The sequence below is a fragment of the Dermacentor silvarum genome, chromosome 1 (assembly GCF_013339745.2).
Source record: "Dermacentor silvarum isolate Dsil-2018 chromosome 1, BIME_Dsil_1.4, whole genome shotgun sequence".
Classification (NCBI taxonomy): Eukaryota; Metazoa; Arthropoda; class Arachnida; order Ixodida; family Ixodidae; genus Dermacentor; species Dermacentor silvarum.
In genome coordinates, this window is record NC_051154.1 from 312428641 (window position 1) to 312438761 (window position 10121).

The following is a 10121-nucleotide window of genomic DNA, read 5'->3' on the forward strand; positions in this document are numbered from 1 at the left end:
GAGTTGGATTTCTGTCACAGCGTATACGGTGCTGCTCGCTTTGTATGCCGGTAATCAAACTCCGGAGCCATAGCCATGTTTCCATGAGACAGCTCTGTTCGCATCAAAGATGAGTTTAAACACACTTTGGTGCTCATGTATAATAAAGTGGTCTAGTCCGACTCCTCAGTGTTTTTAGAATTTTGGTTACAAGAGACCTTGGTTACAAGAGACATGTTTCCCGAGTCCCTTGGGTGCCTCTTGTAACAAGGTTTACTGTACCACCATCATCACCGTTTTTAGTCAGATACATCAACAATAAATGATTTCCAAGTCACAAATGTAATTACCAGTGCTCTAAACAATGTCATGCTCTGCCTTGTTGGTATATGTTCCTAGCCTTATAACATGAAAAACTTCAGATGAAATCTACCCAAGGTATTTGATGGCTCACTTGGAACAGGCAAAACTCTCACGTGCACATTGACAGAGATTACATTTTCTGCATGTAGGTAGAGCTACCACGACCCCCACCATACTGCGGACCATGGCTTTCAACTTTCACTGCTCTAATAGAAAACCTTGCAGATTCCACTGTTTTCCCAAAACAATGAAGCACTGTTAAAACGAGCTCAAACCACTCATGTTGTACAATTCCGATGCAAAACAACCAAGCCAGAGGTACTGTCCAGATGACCAGCTTATATATTAGCAACAATATGAAGAAAGTATGCCTTGCAATACAACATGTGTGCCTTTCAGCCTCTTTCAGATTTGGTTTGTTGTTGTCATGAAAGTATCAATGTGCAATATACTTTTTACTTAAGCAATGATAATTGAAAGTTATGGTCGTCAGTGCGTCAACATACTATCTCCACCCCCTTAAAAAAGTTATTATATGCTGTGTTCCCCCAAAAATTTGCCGTTTTGTCAGTCTGTGCTTGTCGAAGTAACCTGTAGCACTTTCGCGACGTAAATGAACCTGCAACAAGTACACATGGACCCCATATGTGGCAGCTACAGGCAGTACCGTTTATTCTGTCCATTCCTTGACTGCCAACCCCAGAACCAAACAAATAATGCAACATGTCGTTCCAGACAGCATTACTTGGGTGACGTGCTTAATTTGGGAATTCCGCCTCTCCTAAAGAAATTTTAAAGTAAAGCTGAAACTAAAGCAATGCCCAAACATGAGCGCTTCTCGTTGATTTTGAGAGTCAACGAGGGCAGAGCTATTTGCCCAAATGTCTGCGACTTCAATGGCAACAGGATGGCCAAATTCCGTGCTGTTAATAGATGCAGAGAAAAACACACTGAACTTAAAACATGTGCAATGATGTGCTTTCAAAGGTTTACTTTATATCGTAGCAGGGATACTCCGTGGTAATTAGTTAGAATTCATGCTATTTGCCTGCAGTCTGTGCCAAAATATTCTTAGAGCCATAGCCACAACACTTTTTCTTTGGGATTAATCAAAATAAGGATTCGGCAGAATCCAGAAAAAATGCTTCCAACGGAACAGGTGCTTCTATATTTTATTTTCAAAGACAATTCTTTTTCTTGCGAAACTACCAATGAGGGTAGCTATAGGGGCTTGTTTGTATGGCATCTTTTATTTTATTGCAGCGCAAGGCTGAACAACAGGTACCACAGAAAGGCACATTTGACATGCACACAGTGTTAACTTCCAACATCAGATTTATTTCCTGTTCTTGTCACTATATATACCCTCAAAACGTCATACAACACGTGTGAAGGCTCGGTAAACATGAACTAAAGAAAACCAGGAACCACACGCATGCAGTTTTTTTAGCCACACACAGATTGACACATGTACACGTTTAACGCGAACAAAGATAATCAAGCTCTTTCAAGGATAATGAAATTGAAGGCTTACTGATGCATGCGTCACCAAATGTTGATATGTTTCTAGTGTCTATAGTTCAGCGCATTATCTTGCACCTGCTTCTATTTATGATGACTGCGTTTTTGAATCTAGGTTTGCACCTATCTTTGGCAATGAAGGGCAAGAAAACCGTAAGCAGCCAGGGTATTTAATTTGTTATTGTTTTCTCATAGCCTGTCATTTATACATCTACCTGTTTGGCCAATGTAGGACCCTCCACACCCAAGAGGAATGCGGTATACAACACACGCGATATAATCAATGAATTTGCTTTTATGTTCCTTCTCGCACGCAGTATCCGAAATTCTTTCTGGCCTTGACTTCCCACACAGGCTCAATAATTTAGTAGGCGTCGAAAAAACAATATTGATGTCACTCCTTCCAGCAATCTTTAATCTGTGGGAGAAACTATGTATGTAGGGCATGGCAGCAATCTTTTTCTTTATATCGGTACTTGTACCATATACCTGCTCAGAACCTTTTTGCTGTGCCTTTTTAAGCAGTCCTGCTGCGACTGACATGAGCACGTGGATCGGGTAAACAAAGCCGCTTAAACGTGAGACTTGCCCTTCGAAGCTATCGTGCATTAGGTGCAGGATAGCCATGTGACGGGAAGTTTGGATTCCTTCACATCAATTTTGTGCTCACCGATAACAAAACCTGCTGGGGTTAAGAACCTAGGGCAAGTAAGCCACTTTTACCATTTCATTATGTGCATACAAAACTTGAAGAGGGGAATCATGAAGGTGTGTTTCAGTGAAGCGCTCAAGAAGCCATGCCGGCACCTAATGCGCAATAGCTTCAGATGGCAAGTCTCACGTTTAAGCGGCACTGGTTACCCGAGCCAAGTGAAAAAAGATTCCAAGCAAGTGAATGGTACAAACACCGACATAAAGAAAAGAAAGGTTGCTGTCATCCCCTACATACATAGTTTCTCCCACAGAATAAAGATTGCTGGAAGGTCTGATATCAACATAGTTTTTTCAGCTCCTAATAAATTGGGCAGCCTGTGTAGGAAGACAAAGCCAGAAAAAATTGCGGATACTGCATGCGAAAATCAACATAAAAACAAATTCATTGATTGCATCACGTGTGTTGTATACGACATTCCTTTGAGTGTGGACGGTCCTACATTGGTCAAACTGGTAGATGTATAAATGACAGGCTACGAGAACACAATAACAAAGTAAATACCTGGCTGCTGATGGTTTTCTTGCCTTTCATTGCCAAAGATGCAAGTGCAAACCTAGATTAAAAAAAACAGTTATCATGAGTAGAAGCAGGTGGAAGATGATGCGATCTTTGTTCGCGTTAAACGTCTACATGTCTGTCAATCTATGTGGCTAAAAAACTGCATGCGTGTGGTTCCCGTTTTTTTTAGTTCATGTTTACCGAGCTTTTACACGTGTTGTATGACGTTTTCAGGGTATATATAGTGATGAGAACTGGAAACGAATCTGTTGTTGAACGTTAACGCTGGCTGTGCGTCAAATTTGTCTTTCTGTTGTCTTTGTCGTTCAGCTTGCGCTACAACAAAATAGAAGATATCATTGATTTCATTGTCGTCAGGCTCGGGCACAAAATAAAATTTGTTCACCAAAATTAAGTGGTCACCAGGCATGTCTAGTTGAATTTATCTGAACCTGCTCTACTGTCGGTGGTGAAGATGTTGCTAGTTTAAAGAGCTGCAAGAAGGCACTAGGTATGTTTTCTAGGGCAAGAAGGCAACAGAGTATGTTACCTAAGGCAAGTAGTCACAGGAATCCTGGATCAGTAGAAGAAAATTTAGAAAATAATAATTGGTTGGAACATATATGTCACACACTTCTGAGTCACCAAGCGCTTGTCTTTGTCTCCCTTTCTTGTGCCTGTGTATTTTTATTGCTCTAAGTTACTTGTTCATTTATGCACTATGATGATGAACTTGTTTTGGAAAACTTGAAATGTGTACCTGACGTTTGACTCCCTTTTGCATGTAAGTAACCATTATGAACTTGTCGCTGTGAACAGTCATCTCCATTTGCTGTACACTTGTGATATAGGGTTAACAGTATTTGAAGGTTTGTGCATTAAGGCAGAAGAGCAGCACTTGCTGGATGGCTCATCAATTAATTTGCAGAAAAATGCAGCAGTGTGCAACGATTGCATCACTAATGACCTTGAAAATCTTGTTAGTTATTCATTTGTAAACACCTGTTGTCAAACAGCCTGCTGACTAAAGGTCTGAACACGTTATACAGAATTATAGCAGGTACTACTACACGAAAGAAAACCTGTAATAGAACCTACCAAATACCGTATCAGTGTAGTGACAGGTCAAATGGCTCCTCAATGCTTGTGTCCTTCCTGGGAGAAGGAAAGAAATGTTAAGCTTACACTGACAGCACCAAACCACACAAACGTAACTGCCACAGGACATGAGGAGTTGTAACTAGATACAGTCAACCTGCTTAACCATCTCATAGATATTCAACGACAGAATGTACCTTCATGGAGCCTCTTATCTATGAAATTCATGCTGTAATACAAACATGCTAGCAGACAGAATCAAAATTGCATGCATGGAAATTCTCAGGAAAACTATATTTCCTAGCTACTACAGTCCACTCCTAGTGAAGTACAAGTGACGGTCTAAGCTACAATCAGAAGGTGGAAAATTCGGGATGCTTTCTAGTAAACAACAAACCATATCTCTACCTGTACTCAGCAATACAAAGGTGAATCACAAGTACTATACTGATAAAGAGAAGTTCAGAACTGCTGCTAAGTGAGCGCTATAAATAAATGATTTCGAATTTATCTTCATGTAAGACTAGGCGTGTTAACTTTCTTTACATTACATGAAAGACTGGTCAGAAAAATATTGCATTCAGTCAATATTGTGATTTGCAAAACAGTAGTAAGAGCTTAAGGTGGGAGACCCTCAGGTGGTATGTTGCGATGTTTCGAGAAATTGTTTCAAGGAGCCTCTTTCCTTAACCCTTTCACATGCCAATTAGTTGTGTTGATTGAAAACTTAGCTTCACCACATTTCTTACATCTTCATATTCATAAAATGCTTACAGAAGTACAACAGATTAGGAGTTTTCAGTTCTTTAGTGAGTTTGTCAAGTTTATAGAATGTGCACTCCATGCAAAAACTCAGTGCAAGTACATCAGATTTGCAAACATCAACTATTTTATGTCTACCAGGCCTGAATAGCACTATCCAGCCATTTGAAAATTATGGCTGGTGCAACACACTGTGAAAAACGATGAAAGAAGTGACATACATACAATTACATACACCAAGCAAAGTACCCAACCATCTACCTTCATACTTCCTTTACTAAAACAATTTGCCTGTGTAATTCAAACATGCAGCACTATTTCAATTAGAAGAGTTTGAAGATGTGCGGGACAGATTTTAAATATCCTTACTTTAATCAATGCCATTGCTATTAATGCACTATCTTGGTGTATTCAATTGTGTGCATAGCGTCGGAAAGGATTATCACATTCATGTAATCTTTAATGAAACTCAAGGCATAATACTCATATTTGTTTACAGTTTTGTGATGAGACAACACGACAGATGCGGGAGTTAAAAAAGCATCTTTATAAAATGCTGTAGAAAGCAAGTTGAAGCAAGTTTCTACAACCTCTCGCAATACCGAGCTATTTCCCATGAGTGTTCTAACAGTTCCTTGTAACATGATGCACTGTTTTCACAGACATAGCTTGAATCGTTGTATCTCAAGTTTTGGAAGCAACTTATGAATTGCCCTAACAAGCAGATTTGAAGCCCCTACCCAGACTGCACAGCCACTTTAACCACGTGTAATGAATTATGTCATCCATATGGCACAGTTTCCGATTATATTCCCAAGCATGAATCTTATAATTGCAAGTTATGTAAGTGTGTACCTATGCGATTACTTGGGGACAGCACGAAAAGACTGGAGAAGGCTAGACAACATGAATGCAGGCAAAGAATTTTGTTTACAGACAAGCATATATATACTAGGCTTGTTGTCCTGCGTAGTTGCAGCTGCTGGATAGCGGGATAATGTAAACAACAACCGCACAGTTGATGAACTGCTGTTCTGCCTTTTGCTACACTTTGCGTCAAGGCTCGGTCCGAGTCACCCTTTTCGCACAATGTACCCCGATTGCTCGACGTGAAAAATAAAAGGAAAGTTCCAGCTTTCCCAACAGTCTCTTTGAGACTATGACTGACCTTGTGAAGATGATCGATATAACAGTGGCCACCACACTTTAAGCAAATGTTAGACATGGGTTCAGAAGCTCTCCTCCACTTGGTGATGCCTCGATTTCTTGAGGACGCCTTTTGGTGTTCCTGTGATGAGCTTCACAGCGAAAGAGTGTGCCGATGCGGAAGGCAGAATACCCTCCTCCAAACATTGGGCATAGCTCCAGCATACATAACACTAACCAAAGAAAACCCTGCGGTCCAGAAATGGAAGATCACTGTCTAGTGGTAGTTTTTCCCCGTACGTGAACTCATCTAGCACTGCAGAGAAGACAGGAAGAAAATCACTCTACCCATTTAGTAGCCTTACTTCACCTAATATAGAGAAGAAAGTTGCCAATGAAGGAAAATAACTTTACTGCACTGGTGCCCACAATAGCTAGTGTTTTACGGTTACCTGACAGTGTTTTTGTCTGTGAGAAGTTGCCAAGCAAGGCTACTCAAGCAGTTCAGCCATTTTTAAATGTCTCCTCCACAGTGCCAGGTAAGCTCATGGAAGTAAAACTGCTGGAAGGCAAGCTCCAATATCTGGCTTGAAGGTTTTCTGTGGTGAGCATCGTGCTGGATCTCTGCCCCACACTCAAACGTGTCTTGGCCTTTCCTTTTAGCGCACTTAAACACTGAAGCGTGTTGTTGCTACAGGAACACAAGGGCACTACCACGAAGTGGAGGGGAGCTTCAAGACCCAAGTATGGTTGCTTTTAACAGTGTGTTCGCACTGCCTTTCGCCATGCGTTGCCAAGAAGCATTTAACGGAGCTGAACATAGGTGAAGTCTTCAGTCGGAGTACTTCAAGGAAGCCAAGGCCTATCACTGCTATACAATAGGTACACAAAGGAAGCTGTCAATTCAAGCAAATTGCTAGGGAGAGTTGGAACTACCTTTTTATTTTCAGGGCCAACAAACTGGTCAGGTACGAAAATGTCAACCGGACCAGGTCAAGACGAGAAGTTTGCATCAAGAAGTATGTGCTGGAGATCATAGGAAGTGCAGTTGGTGCTGTTTACAACATCCTACTGCCCTGCAGCAGCAATTATGTAGGACAAACAGGACGACGACACAAGGACTATCTTAGGAAACACGCACAGGCCCTCGACACAAGATGCGGAAGCAACGTAGCTATTGATGCTGCTTTGTGCAGTTGTATATCAAGTTAGTTTTGAGCAATGAAGAATCCTCATGGCACATGCTCAAAACATACAAAACTCGCAGAATAGCCCCCACATATGGTAGTGTGTATACACTTAATCTTCTAGACAAATTAAGGTATTCAGATGAACTGCTAGAGCGTTCTGAACTGGGCTGGTTGGTGCATGTATAGGAAGGAACTGAATGGTGCCATAGACAGGATAAAGGGAATGTGTTGCTGTGCCCTTCACCTTCACTTCATTCTGGCAGTAGTGCTGTTCATTCCCTTCAAAATATTCATATATTTTGTTCATCTGACCACGTGACACAGCTGTGTGCTCAGGCTATATTTTACCTTGTTATGATACCTTCCAATGTCAAACGCAAATCCGTCGAGGCATCTTCACCTATTATAGTAAGCTAAGCAGCGGCTAACAGTGAGCTTAACTGTGGCTACACTTAGTTACCATGGAGCCCATGCATGACAGTGTTAGAGGTCAGTATGCAGGTGTTTTTGCATACTCATAGAGGCAAACTAAACGAAGAATTTTTATTGGTGCATGTTTTATCTGTTGCCTCATATCCCGAAATCTGGTGCTATTAGTGTTTTTTGAACACCACTCACGTGCAACCTAGACAAGTATGAAACAATCCCACTTTCAAGTCGACGTCCTCATGCTGAACCAATTGGTTGCCCCAGGAAGAACAAAACATCATTTATCTTTTGGATGCATCTGCAACAATTATTATGCTTGTATAGGCATTGTCATTCAACCAACATTTGCAGTCAATGTCCATTACGACTGCATATGCATGACTGATATACGATAGAATGGCACAGCTTACCAGAACAAATAGCACAATGCAAGACTGCTTTGCCACTGGTGTTGCAAGCAGGCCCCCATGACTGAGAAACTGAATGCAAGGCGGCACACAGACATCCTTCACTGGTGCAACAGCTGCAAATGAAATACTGATATCAGTTACTTTCTGACCGGTCATCCAAAGCAAAGCACAAACATTTTTATATACAATTACACTATTGCATATAAGCTCGTCACTGAGTTACTGTTATTGCTGTGAGATAGCTCACAGTATTTTATAAAGTGCTAATGGCCTCGTTTAACTTTTTGCAAAAAAAAACTTTATGAAGGACTTTCATTAGAAAAATTAGCTGAAAAAATTTTGCCCTGCATAACTTACAACACATGCACGCATTTTAGAATTATTGCAGTGATGCGTGTAAGCTGAAAATTAGTCTATGCAACTCGAGACAGTAAGTGTGAACCTCCCTTCAACATCAGTGTTGATATATAGTTTGGTTTGTTTTTACACTAGTTAGGAATATATATAACTTTGGAATGTCCGTAATGCACGTTTGGCCACCACTATTCTATGTCACGGTTAAGTTAAAAATTACTTTTCGCATGCATTTGTTTTACAATTACGGCCGCATATGGGCAGAACTTAAGCGGCAATCCTCCCTCCCAGAATACGTGATATGCTGACGTACTGCGTCAGAACGTTAATCGTCAGCCTGGTAGCTGTAAAAAAAAACGAATACAGATTGCCAGGTAGAAAATAATCCGTTTCTTTGCAATGACTCTTAACGGGTATCACGCGGACAACTTTCAATTGCGATCGTGCATGATTGCTCGGGCTCTACTACAAACGAAAGGGCACCGTGTGACACCCGTGTTCCCTACCACTGCAGGTGGCACAAGGTTATGGCAGTAAGCACGCTCCACCGTCATTTGATTGTAATGAAGGGGCATGCACATCGAACATGCTCAATGAGGTCTTCATACATGAGCAATCTTCCAATCCCGGGCGTGAACACTGCGATTATGCACGCCCAGCCAAGGCACTGCGTCCGAAGCTTATAATAATGGCTAAAAATTTCACTGTGATGCAATGCGTCACCGAATATTGGTAACATAACGTTGCACCGCGTCGAGAGAGATACTAACGGGTACAACGCCTTCACTTAATTTTGGAACGCCGAGCACACAGCACAACACAGTACTAACTGGAATGCTAACGTCAGTAAACCAGCTTCCACATTAGACGACAAAGGAGCTACTAGAGGCGTCAACGCCGCTAATACTGCCTACACGACTCAGTTGTAGTGAGTATGCATTCAACACAACAAATGAAACACCCCTTTATCACAGACTCGCAATGTCGCTTTGTCAATCCTCATGGCCAAGGAATCTCGTTAAAGAGCGTGCTCACACAACACAATTGAGCCCATCACCGGCCATCGCGGAGCATTTCGCACGCGCGACGTGCACCAACAACAAAAAAAGGACGCTTAAATCACTTACTTGTGTAACAATCCAGCGCCGATTCCTTCCTATTTAGTGTAAAATCACAAATGCGACAGGAACACCACCTCCACCGTACACCGAACACCACCAGTACTCGTACAGTTGTTTGTGCTGGAGGAATCCAACCCAGCGTGTAGGCGTGATGAAGGGGTGGTAAGCAGCGCTACCGCTCAAACCCTACCTGCTTCTTTTTGTGTGTTTACTATGCTCGCACGCGAATAATGTTCAAACAGCGTTATCTATGGTGATATATGTAACTGGCAGTGAGAGTAGACAGTGTCTTTTCGTTATATTCCTTGCGTGTTCATTTTTCACTAGTAACATGTTCAGTTGCCCTCCTCATGAAATTACGGACGGCTCTCCGTATTTCAAAAACGGAGCTCACGTCCGTCTTTTTTACGTAGAATACCGCCGTTTTTCATAAACGGAGCTCACGTCCATCTTTTTTTACGTAGAATCCCGCCGTTTTTCATAAAACAGAATGGTCTACGTAAATTTTGCGTAGGTTTTGCTGAAAAATTACGGA

The 10121-nt window shown here is 41.6% G+C and overlaps 1 long non-coding RNA gene across 1 annotated transcript; it reads right to left on the reverse strand.

Moving 5' to 3' along the window:
- Positions 1–4192: 4192 nt before the first annotated feature.
- On the reverse strand, positions 4193–9657 carry LOC125942752 (uncharacterized). The gene is made up of 3 exons (XR_007465333.1): positions 9593–9657; positions 8112–8238; positions 4193–4231 (listed from the first exon to the last, which is right to left on the reverse strand). It is a non-coding gene; the product is annotated as an uncharacterized LOC125942752 (long non-coding RNA).
- Between the last annotated feature and the right edge of the window lie 464 nt (positions 9658–10121).